Source organism: Quercus robur, chromosome 5 (assembly GCF_932294415.1).
Source record: "Quercus robur chromosome 5, dhQueRobu3.1, whole genome shotgun sequence".
NCBI lineage: Eukaryota > Viridiplantae > Streptophyta > Magnoliopsida > Fagales > Fagaceae > Quercus > Quercus robur.
In genome coordinates, this window is record NC_065538.1 from 33139868 (window position 1) to 33149072 (window position 9205).

A 9205-nucleotide genomic window follows, 5' to 3' on the forward strand; every position below is an offset into this window, starting at 1 on the left:
AAATTAGCACCCAAAACGAGATCAGCGGCTCGTATTTTTGGCCTGGGGCAGACTAAGCCTACGAAGCGAGCGTGCTGGACCGCCGTAAACGGTAAGCCCGGCGACAAAAAAAAAAAATCCGAAGAAAAAGAGAGGGGTGCAACACGAGGACTTCCCAGGAGGTCACCCATCCTAGTACTACTCTCGCCCAAACACGCTTAACTGCGGAGTTCTGATGGGATCCGGTGCATTAGTGTTGGTATGATCGCACCCATCAGCATAAGCGCGTTAAATCCTTATAAAGGATCCGAATGCAGCGATGCACTCTAACACCAGGGAGCTGCAGCCCGAGGGCATTTCCAGATCGCCGCCACCAAATCAGCACCCAAAACGAGATCAGCGGCTCGTATTTTTGGCCTGGGGCAGACTAAGCCTACGAAGCGAGCGTGCTGGACCGCCGTAAACGGTAAGCCCGGCGACAAAAAAAAAAAATCCGAAGAAAAAGAGAGGGGTGCAACACGAGGACTTCCCAGGAGGTCACCCATCCTAGTACTACTCTCGCCCAAACACGCTTAACTGCGGAGTTCTGATGGGATCCGGTGCATTAGTGTTGGTATGATCGCACCCATCAGCATAAGCGCGTTAAATCCTTATAAAGGATCCGAATGCAGCGATGCACTCTAACACCAGGGAGCTGCAGCCCGAGGGCATTTCCAGATCGCCGCCACCAAATCAGCACCCAAAACGAGATCAGCGGCTCGTATTTTTGGCCTGGGGCAGACTAAGCCTACGAAGCGAGCGTGCTGGACCGCCGTAAACGGTAAGCCCGGCGACAAAAAAAAAAAATCCGAAGAAAAAGAGAGGGGTGCAACACGAGGACTTCCCAGGAGGTCACCCATCCTAGTACTACTCTCGCCCAAACACGCTTAACTGCGGAGTTCTGATGGGATCCGGTGCATTAGTGTTGGTATGATCGCACCCATCAGCATAAGCGCGTTAAATCCTTATAAAGGATCCGAATGCAGCGATGCACTCTAACACCAGGGAGCTGCAGCCCGAGGGCATTTCCAGATCGCCGCCACCAAATCAGCACCCAAAACGAGATCAGCGGCTCGTATTTTTGGCCTGGGGCAGACTAAGCCTACGAAGCGAGCGTGCTGGACCGCCGTAAACGGTAAGCCCGGCGACAAAAAAAAAAAATCCGAAGAAAAAGAGAGGGGTGCAACACGAGGACTTCCCAGGAGGTCACCCATCCTAGTACTACTCTCGCCCAAACACGCTTAACTGCGGAGTTCTGATGGGATCCGGTGCATTAGTGTTGGTATGATCGCACCCATCAGCATAAGCGCGTTAAATCCTTATAAAGGATCCGAATGCAGCGATGCACTCTAACACCAGGGAGCTGCAGCCCGAGGGCATTTCCAGATCGCCGCCACCAAATCAGCACCCAAAACGAGATCAGCGGCTCGTATTTTTGGCCTGGGGCAGACTAAGCCTACGAAGCGAGCGTGCTGGACCGCCGTAAACGGTAAGCCCGGCGACAAAAAAAAAAAATCCGAAGAAAAAGAGAGGGGTGCAACACGAGGACTTCCCCGGAGGTCACCCATCCTAGTACTACTCTCGCCCAAACACGCTTAACTGCGGAGTTCTGATGGGATCCGGTGCATTAGTGTTGGTATGATCGCACCCATCAGCATAAGCGCGTTAAATCCTTATAAAGGATCCGAATGCAGCGATGGACTCTAACACCAGGGAGCTGCAGCCCGAGGGCATTTCCAGATCGCCGCCACCAAATCAGCACCCAAAACGAGATCAGCGGCTCGTATTTTTGGCCTGGGGCAGACTAAGCCTACGAAGCGAGCGTGCTGGACCGCCGTAAACGGTAAGCCCGGCGACAAAAAAAAAAAATCCGAAGAAAAAGAGAGGGGTGCAACACGAGGACTTCCCAGGAGGTCACCCATCCTAGTACTACTCTCGCCCAAACACGCTTAACTGCGGAGTTCTGATGGGATCCGGTGCATTAGTGTTGGTATGATCGCACCCATCAGCATAAGCGCGTTAAATCCTTATAAAGGATCCGAATGCAGCGATGGACTCTAACACCAGGGAGCTGCAGCCCGAGGGCATTTCCAGATCGCCGCCACCAAATCAGCACCCAAAACGAGATCAGCGGCTCGTATTTTTGGCCTGGGGCAGACTAAGCCTACGAAGCGAGCGTGCTGGACCGCCGTAAACGGTAAGCCCGGCGACAAAAAAAAAAAATCCGAAGAAAAAGAGAGGGGTGCAACACGAGGACTTCCCAGGAGGTCACCCATCCTAGTACTACTCTCGCCCAAACACGCTTAACTGCGGAGTTCTGATGGGATCCGGTGCATTAGTGTTGGTATGATCGCACCCATCAGCATAAGCGCGTTAAATCCTTATAAAGGATCCGAATGCAGCGATGCACTCTAACACCAGGGAGCTGCAGCCCGAGGGCATTTCCAGATCGCCGCCACCAAATCAGCACCCAAAACGAGATCAGCGGCTCGTATTTTTGGCCTGGGGCAGACTAAGCCTACGAAGCGAGCGTGCTGGACCGCCGTAAACGGTAAGCCCGGCGACAAAAAAAAAAAATCCGAAGAAAAAGAGAGGGGTGCAACACGAGGACTTCCCAGGAGGTCACCCATCCTAGTACTACTCTCGCCCAAACACGCTTAACTGCGGAGTTCTGATGGGATCCGATGCATTAGTGTTGGTATGATCGCACCCATCAGCATAAGCGCGTTAAATCCTTATAAAGGATCCGAATGCAGCGATGCACTCTAACACCAGGGAGCTGCAGCCCGAGGGCATTTCCAGATCGCCGCCACCAAATCAGCACCCAAAACGAGATCAGCGGCTCGTATTTTTGGCCTGGGGCAGACTAAGCCTACGAAGCGAGCGTGCTGGACCGCCGTAAACGGTAAGCCCGGCGACAAAAAAAAAAAATCCGAAGAAAAAGAGAGGGGTGCAACACGAGGACTTCCCCGGAGGTCACCCATCCTAGTACTACTCTCGCCCAAACACGCTTAACTGCGGAGTTCTGATGGGATCCGGTGCATTAGTGTTGGTATGATCGCACCCATCAGCATAAGCGCGTTAAATCCTTATAAAGGATCCGAATGCAGCGATGGACTCTAACACCAGGGAGCTGCAGCCCGAGAGCATTTCCAGATCGCCGCCACCAAATCAGCACCCAAAACGAGATCAGCGGCTCGTATTTTTGGCCTGGGGCAGACTAAGCCTACGAAGCGAGCGTGCTGGACCGCCGTAAACGGTAAGCCCGGCGACAAAAAAAAAAAATCCGAAGAAAAAGAGAGGGGTGCAACACGAGGACTTCCCAGGAGGTCACCCATCCTAGTACTACTCTCGCCCAAACACGCTTAACTGCGGAGTTCTGATGGGATCCGGTGCATTAGTGTTGGTATGATCGCACCCATCAGCATAAGCGCGTTAAATCCTTATAAAGGATCCGAATGCAGCGATGCACTCTAACACCAGGGAGCTGCAGCCCGAGGGCATTTCCAGATCGCCGCCACCAAATCAGCACCCAAAACGAGATCAGCGGCTCGTATTTTTGGCCTGGGGCAGACTAAGCCTACGAAGCGAGCGTGCTGGACCGCCGTAAACGGTAAGCCCGGCGACAAAAAAAAAAAATCCGAAGAAAAAGAGAGGGGTGCAACACGAGGACTTCCCAGGAGGTCACCCATCCTAGTACTACTCTCGCCCAAACACGCTTAACTGCGGAGTTCTGATGGGATCCGGTGCATTAGTGTTGGTATGATCGCACCCATCAGCATAAGCGCGTTAAATCCTTATAAAGGATCCGAATGCAGCGATGCACTCTAACACCAGGGAGCTGCAGCCCGAGGGCATTTCCAGATCGCCGCCACCAAATCAGCACCCAAAACGAGATCAGCGGCTCGTATTTTTGGCCTGGGGCAGACTAAGCCTACGAAGCGAGCGTGCTGGACCGCCGTAAACGGTAAGCCCGGCGACAAAAAAAAAAAATCCGAAGAAAAAGAGAGGGGTGCAACACGAGGACTTCCCAGGAGGTCACCCATCCTAGTACTACTCTCGCCCAAACACGCTTAACTGCGGAGTTCTGATGGGATCCGGTGCATTAGTGTTGGTATGATCGCACCCATCAGCATAAGCGCGTTAAATCCTTATAAAGGATCCGAATGCAGCGATGCACTCTAACACCAGGGAGCTGCAGCCCGAGGGCATTTCCAGATCGCCGCCACCAAATCAGCACCCAAAACGAGATCAGCGGCTCGTATTTTTGGCCTGGGGCAGACTAAGCCTACGAAGCGAGCGTGCTGGACCGCCGTAAACGGTAAGCCCGGCGACAAAAAAAAAAAATCCGAAGAAAAAGAGAGGGGTGCAACACGAGGACTTCCCCGGAGGTCACCCATCCTAGTACTACTCTCGCCCAAACACGCTTAACTGCGGAGTTCTGATGGGATCCGGTGCATTAGTGTTGGTATGATCGCACCCATCAGCATAAGCGCGTTAAATCCTTATAAAGGATCCGAATGCAGCGATGGACTCTAACACCAGGGAGCTGCAGCCCGAGGGCATTTCCAGATCGCCGCCACCAAATCAGCACCCAAAACGAGATCAGCGGCTCGTATTTTTGGCCTGGGGCAGACTAAGCCTACGAAGCGAGCGTGCTGGACCGCCGTAAACGGTAAGCCCGGCGACAAAAAAAAAAAATCCGAAGAAAAAGAGAGGGGTGCAACACGAGGACTTCCCAGGAGGTCACCCATCCTAGTACTACTCTCGCCCAAACACGCTTAACTGCGGAGTTCTGATGGGATCCGGTGCATTAGTGTTGGTATGATCGCACCCATCAGCATAAGCGCGTTAAATCCTTATAAAGGATCCGAATGCAGCGATGCACTCTAACACCAGGGAGCTGCAGCCCGAGGGCATTTCCAGATCGCCGCCACCAAATCAGCACCCAAAACGAGATCAGCGGCTCGTATTTTTGGCCTGGGGCAGACTAAGCCTACGAAGCGAGCGTGCTGGACCGCCGTAAACGGTAAGCCCGGCGACAAAAAAAAAAAATCCGAAGAAAAAGAGAGGGGTGCAACACGAGGACTTCCCAGGAGGTCACCCATCCTAGTACTACTCTCGCCCAAACACGCTTAACTGCGGAGTTCTGATGGGATCCGGTGCATTAGTGTTGGTATGATCGCACCCATCAGCATAAGCGCGTTAAATCCTTATAAAGGATCCGAATGCAGCGATGCACTCTAACACCAGGGAGCTGCAGCCCGAGGGCATTTCCAGATCGCCGCCACCAAATCAGCACCCAAAACGAGATCAGCGGCTCGTATTTTTGGCCTGGGGCAGACTAAGCCTACGAAGCGAGCGTGCTGGACCGCCGTAAACGGTAAGCCCGGCGACAAAAAAAAAAAATCCGAAGAAAAAGAGAGGGGTGCAACACGAGGACTTCCCAGGAGGTCACCCATCCTAGTACTACTCTCGCCCAAACACGCTTAACTGCGGAGTTCTGATGGGATCCGGTGCATTAGTGTTGGTATGATCGCACCCATCAGCATAAGCGCGTTAAATCCTTATAAAGGATCCGAATGCAGCGATGCACTCTAACACCAGGGAGCTGCAGCCCGAGGGCATTTCCAGATCGCCGCCACCAAATCAGCACCCAAAACGAGATCAGCGGCTCGTATTTTTGGCCTGGGGCAGACTAAGCCTACGAAGCGAGCGTGCTGGACCGCCGTAAACGGTAAGCCCGGCGACAAAAAAAAAAAATCCGAAGAAAAAGAGAGGGGTGCAACACGAGGACTTCCCCGGAGGTCACCCATCCTAGTACTACTCTCGCCCAAACACGCTTAACTGCGGAGTTCTGATGGGATCCGGTGCATTAGTGTTGGTATGATCGCACCCATCAGCATAAGCGCGTTAAATCCTTATAAAGGATCCGAATGCAGCGATGGACTCTAACACCAGGGAGCTGCAGCCCGAGGGCATTTCCAGATCGCCGCCACCAAATCAGCACCCAAAACGAGATCAGCGGCTCGTATTTTTGGCCTGGGGCAGACTAAGCCTACGAAGCGAGCGTGCTGGACCGCCGTAAACGGTAAGCCCGGCGACAAAAAAAAAAAATCCGAAGAAAAAGAGAGGGGTGCAACACGAGGACTTCCCAGGAGGTCACCCATCCTAGTACTACTCTCGCCCAAACACGCTTAACTGCGGAGTTCTGATGGGATCCGGTGCATTAGTGTTGGTATGATCGCACCCATCAGCATAAGCGCGTTAAATCCTTATAAAGGATCCGAATGCAGCGATGGACTCTAACACCAGGGAGCTGCAGCCCGAGGGCATTTCCAGATCGCCGCCACCAAATCAGCACCCAAAACGAGATCAGCGGCTCGTATTTTTGGCCTGGGGCAGACTAAGCCTACGAAGCGAGCGTGCTGGACCGCCGTAAACGGTAAGCCCGGCGACAAAAAAAAAAAATCCGAAGAAAAAGAGAGGGGTGCAACACGAGGACTTCCCAGGAGGTCACCCATCCTAGTACTACTCTCGCCCAAACACGCTTAACTGCGGAGTTCTGATGGGATCCGGTGCATTAGTGTTGGTATGATCGCACCCATCAGCATAAGCGCGTTAAATCCTTATAAAGGATCCGAATGCAGCGATGCACTCTAACACCAGGGAGCTGCAGCCCGAGGGCATTTCCAGATCGCCGCCACCAAATCAGCACCCAAAACGAGATCAGCGGCTCGTATTTTTGGCCTGGGGCAGACTAAGCCTACGAAGCGAGCGTGCTGGACCGCCGTAAACGGTAAGCCCGGCGACAAAAAAAAAAAATCCGAAGAAAAAGAGAGGGGTGCAACACGAGGACTTCCCAGGAGGTCACCCATCCTAGTACTACTCTCGCCCAAACACGCTTAACTGCGGAGTTCTGATGGGATCCGGTGCATTAGTGTTGGTATGATCGCACCCATCAGCATAAGCGCGTTAAATCCTTATAAAGGATCCGAATGCAGCGATGCACTCTAACACCAGGGAGCTGCAGCCCGAGGGCATTTCCAGATCGCCGCCACCAAATCAGCACCCAAAACGAGATCAGCGGCTCGTATTTTTGGCCTGGGGCAGACTAAGCCTACGAAGCGAGCGTGCTGGACCGCCGTAAACGGTAAGCCCGGCGACAAAAAAAAAAAATCCGAAGAAAAAGAGAGGGGTGCAACACGAGGACTTCCCAGGAGGTCACCCATCCTAGTACTACTCTCGCCCAAACACGCTTAACTGCGGAGTTCTGATGGGATCCGGTGCATTAGTGTTGGTATGATCGCACCCATCAGCATAAGCGCGTTAAATCCTTATAAAGGATCCGAATGCAGCGATGCACTCTAACACCAGGGAGCTGCAGCCCGAGGGCATTTCCAGATCGCCGCCACCAAATCAGCACCCAAAACGAGATCAGCGGCTCGTATTTTTGGCCTGGGGCAGACTAAGCCTACGAAGCGAGCGTGCTGGACCGCCGTAAACGGTAAGCCCGGCGACAAAAAAAAAAAATCCGAAGAAAAAGAGAGGGGTGCAACACGAGGACTTCCCAGGAGGTCACCCATCCTAGTACTACTCTCGCCCAAACACGCTTAACTGCGGAGTTCTGATGGGATCCGGTGCATTAGTGTTGGTATGATCGCACCCATCAGCATAAGCGCGTTAAATCCTTATAAAGGATCCGAATGCAGCGATGCACTCTAACACCAGGGAGCTGCAGCCCGAGGGCATTTCCAGATCGCCGCCACCAAATCAGCACCCAAAACGAGATCAGCGGCTCGTATTTTTGGCCTGGGGCAGACTAAGCCTACGAAGCGAGCGTGCTGGACCGCCGTAAACGGTAAGCCCGGCGACAAAAAAAAAAAATCCGAAGAAAAAGAGAGGGGTGCAACACGAGGACTTCCCCGGAGGTCACCCATCCTAGTACTACTCTCGCCCAAACACGCTTAACTGCGGAGTTCTGATGGGATCCGGTGCATTAGTGTTGGTATGATCGCACCCATCAGCATAAGCGCGTTAAATCCTTATAAAGGATCCGAATGCAGCGATGGACTCTAACACCAGGGAGCTGCAGCCCGAGGGCATTTCCAGATCGCCGCCACCAAATCAGCACCCAAAACGAGATCAGCGGCTCGTATTTTTGGCCTGGGGCAGACTAAGCCTACGAAGCGAGCGTGCTGGACCGCCGTAAACGGTAAGCCCGGCGACAAAAAAAAAAAATCCGAAGAAAAAGAGAGGGGTGCAACACGAGGACTTCCCAGGAGGTCACCCATCCTAGTACTACTCTCGCCCAAACACGCTTAACTGCGGAGTTCTGATGGGATCCGGTGCATTAGTGTTGGTATGATCGCACCCATCAGCATAAGCGCGTTAAATCCTTATAAAGGATCCGAATGCAGCGATGCACTCTAACACCAGGGAGCTGTAGCCCGAGGGCATTTCCAGATCGCCGCCACCAAATCAGCACCCAAAACGAGATCAGCGGCTCGTATTTTTGGCCTGGGGCAGACTAAGCCTACGAAGCGAGCGTGCTGGACCGCCGTAAACGGTAAGCCCGGCGACAAAAAAAAAAAATCCGAAGAAAAAGAGAGGGGTGCAACACGAGGACTTCCCAGGAGGTCACCCATCCTAGTACTACTCTCGCCCAAACACGCTTAACTGCGGAGTTCTGATGGGATCCGGTGCATTAGTGTTGGTATGATCGCACCCATCAGCATAAGCGCGTTAAATCCTTATAAAGGATCCGAATGCAGCGATGCACTCTAACACCAGGGAGCTGCAGCCCGAGGGCATTTCCAGATCGCCGCCACCAAATCAGCACCCAAAACGAGATCAGCGGCTCGTATTTTTGGCCTGGGGCAGACTAAGCCTACGAAGCGAGCGTGCTGGACCGCCGTAAACGGTAAGCCCGGCGACAAAAAAAAAAAATCCGAAGAAAAAGAGAGGGGTGCAACACGAGGACTTCCCCGGAGGTCACCCATCCTAGTACTACTCTCGCCCAAACACGCTTAACTGCGGAGTTCTGATGGGATCCGGTGCATTAGTGTTGGTATGATCGCACCCATCAGCATAAGCGCGTTAAATCCTTATAAAGGATCCGAATGCAGCGATGGACTCTAACACCAGGGAGCTGCAGCCCGAGGGCATTTCCAGATCGCCGCCACCA

General features: G+C 53.1%; 26 non-coding genes across 26 annotated transcripts; all 26 read right to left on the reverse strand.

Annotated features, from left to right (window-relative positions):
- Positions 1 to 133: 133 nt before the first annotated feature.
- On the reverse strand, positions 134 to 252 carry LOC126729892 (5S ribosomal RNA). The gene has a single exon (XR_007657191.1). It is a non-coding gene; the product is annotated as a 5S ribosomal RNA (ribosomal RNA).
- Positions 253 to 487: 235 nt separating this feature from the next.
- Positions 488 to 606, reverse strand: LOC126729893 (5S ribosomal RNA). Its single transcript, XR_007657192.1, has one exon. It is a non-coding gene; the product is annotated as a 5S ribosomal RNA (ribosomal RNA).
- A 235-nt stretch (positions 607 to 841) lies between these two features.
- Positions 842 to 960, reverse strand: LOC126729894 (5S ribosomal RNA). The gene has a single exon (XR_007657193.1). It is a non-coding gene; the product is annotated as a 5S ribosomal RNA (ribosomal RNA).
- Positions 961 to 1195: 235 nt separating this feature from the next.
- LOC126729895 (5S ribosomal RNA) lies at positions 1196 to 1314 on the reverse strand. The gene has a single exon (XR_007657194.1). It is a non-coding gene; the product is annotated as a 5S ribosomal RNA (ribosomal RNA).
- Positions 1315 to 1549: 235 nt separating this feature from the next.
- LOC126731144 (5S ribosomal RNA) lies at positions 1550 to 1668 on the reverse strand. The gene has a single exon (XR_007658402.1). It is a non-coding gene; the product is annotated as a 5S ribosomal RNA (ribosomal RNA).
- A 235-nt stretch (positions 1669 to 1903) lies between these two features.
- LOC126729896 (5S ribosomal RNA) lies at positions 1904 to 2022 on the reverse strand. The gene has a single exon (XR_007657195.1). It is a non-coding gene; the product is annotated as a 5S ribosomal RNA (ribosomal RNA).
- Positions 2023 to 2257: 235 nt separating this feature from the next.
- On the reverse strand, positions 2258 to 2376 carry LOC126729897 (5S ribosomal RNA). Its single transcript, XR_007657196.1, has one exon. It is a non-coding gene; the product is annotated as a 5S ribosomal RNA (ribosomal RNA).
- Positions 2377 to 2611: 235 nt separating this feature from the next.
- On the reverse strand, positions 2612 to 2730 carry LOC126731289 (5S ribosomal RNA). Its single transcript, XR_007658540.1, has one exon. It is a non-coding gene; the product is annotated as a 5S ribosomal RNA (ribosomal RNA).
- A 235-nt stretch (positions 2731 to 2965) lies between these two features.
- On the reverse strand, positions 2966 to 3084 carry LOC126731145 (5S ribosomal RNA). The gene has a single exon (XR_007658403.1). It is a non-coding gene; the product is annotated as a 5S ribosomal RNA (ribosomal RNA).
- A 235-nt stretch (positions 3085 to 3319) lies between these two features.
- LOC126729899 (5S ribosomal RNA) lies at positions 3320 to 3438 on the reverse strand. Its single transcript, XR_007657198.1, has one exon. It is a non-coding gene; the product is annotated as a 5S ribosomal RNA (ribosomal RNA).
- Positions 3439 to 3673: 235 nt separating this feature from the next.
- LOC126729900 (5S ribosomal RNA) lies at positions 3674 to 3792 on the reverse strand. Its single transcript, XR_007657199.1, has one exon. It is a non-coding gene; the product is annotated as a 5S ribosomal RNA (ribosomal RNA).
- Positions 3793 to 4027: 235 nt separating this feature from the next.
- Positions 4028 to 4146, reverse strand: LOC126729901 (5S ribosomal RNA). The gene has a single exon (XR_007657200.1). It is a non-coding gene; the product is annotated as a 5S ribosomal RNA (ribosomal RNA).
- Positions 4147 to 4381: 235 nt separating this feature from the next.
- Positions 4382 to 4500, reverse strand: LOC126731146 (5S ribosomal RNA). Its single transcript, XR_007658404.1, has one exon. It is a non-coding gene; the product is annotated as a 5S ribosomal RNA (ribosomal RNA).
- Positions 4501 to 4735: 235 nt separating this feature from the next.
- Positions 4736 to 4854, reverse strand: LOC126729902 (5S ribosomal RNA). Its single transcript, XR_007657201.1, has one exon. It is a non-coding gene; the product is annotated as a 5S ribosomal RNA (ribosomal RNA).
- Positions 4855 to 5089: 235 nt separating this feature from the next.
- Positions 5090 to 5208, reverse strand: LOC126729903 (5S ribosomal RNA). Its single transcript, XR_007657202.1, has one exon. It is a non-coding gene; the product is annotated as a 5S ribosomal RNA (ribosomal RNA).
- A 235-nt stretch (positions 5209 to 5443) lies between these two features.
- LOC126729904 (5S ribosomal RNA) lies at positions 5444 to 5562 on the reverse strand. The gene has a single exon (XR_007657203.1). It is a non-coding gene; the product is annotated as a 5S ribosomal RNA (ribosomal RNA).
- Positions 5563 to 5797: 235 nt separating this feature from the next.
- On the reverse strand, positions 5798 to 5916 carry LOC126731147 (5S ribosomal RNA). The gene has a single exon (XR_007658405.1). It is a non-coding gene; the product is annotated as a 5S ribosomal RNA (ribosomal RNA).
- A 235-nt stretch (positions 5917 to 6151) lies between these two features.
- LOC126729905 (5S ribosomal RNA) lies at positions 6152 to 6270 on the reverse strand. The gene has a single exon (XR_007657204.1). It is a non-coding gene; the product is annotated as a 5S ribosomal RNA (ribosomal RNA).
- A 235-nt stretch (positions 6271 to 6505) lies between these two features.
- Positions 6506 to 6624, reverse strand: LOC126729906 (5S ribosomal RNA). The gene has a single exon (XR_007657205.1). It is a non-coding gene; the product is annotated as a 5S ribosomal RNA (ribosomal RNA).
- A 235-nt stretch (positions 6625 to 6859) lies between these two features.
- Positions 6860 to 6978, reverse strand: LOC126729909 (5S ribosomal RNA). Its single transcript, XR_007657206.1, has one exon. It is a non-coding gene; the product is annotated as a 5S ribosomal RNA (ribosomal RNA).
- Positions 6979 to 7213: 235 nt separating this feature from the next.
- On the reverse strand, positions 7214 to 7332 carry LOC126729910 (5S ribosomal RNA). Its single transcript, XR_007657207.1, has one exon. It is a non-coding gene; the product is annotated as a 5S ribosomal RNA (ribosomal RNA).
- A 235-nt stretch (positions 7333 to 7567) lies between these two features.
- Positions 7568 to 7686, reverse strand: LOC126729912 (5S ribosomal RNA). The gene has a single exon (XR_007657209.1). It is a non-coding gene; the product is annotated as a 5S ribosomal RNA (ribosomal RNA).
- Positions 7687 to 7921: 235 nt separating this feature from the next.
- On the reverse strand, positions 7922 to 8040 carry LOC126731148 (5S ribosomal RNA). The gene has a single exon (XR_007658406.1). It is a non-coding gene; the product is annotated as a 5S ribosomal RNA (ribosomal RNA).
- A 235-nt stretch (positions 8041 to 8275) lies between these two features.
- LOC126729913 (5S ribosomal RNA) lies at positions 8276 to 8394 on the reverse strand. The gene has a single exon (XR_007657210.1). It is a non-coding gene; the product is annotated as a 5S ribosomal RNA (ribosomal RNA).
- A 235-nt stretch (positions 8395 to 8629) lies between these two features.
- On the reverse strand, positions 8630 to 8748 carry LOC126729914 (5S ribosomal RNA). Its single transcript, XR_007657211.1, has one exon. It is a non-coding gene; the product is annotated as a 5S ribosomal RNA (ribosomal RNA).
- Positions 8749 to 8983: 235 nt separating this feature from the next.
- On the reverse strand, positions 8984 to 9102 carry LOC126731149 (5S ribosomal RNA). Its single transcript, XR_007658407.1, has one exon. It is a non-coding gene; the product is annotated as a 5S ribosomal RNA (ribosomal RNA).
- Between the last annotated feature and the right edge of the window lie 103 nt (positions 9103 to 9205).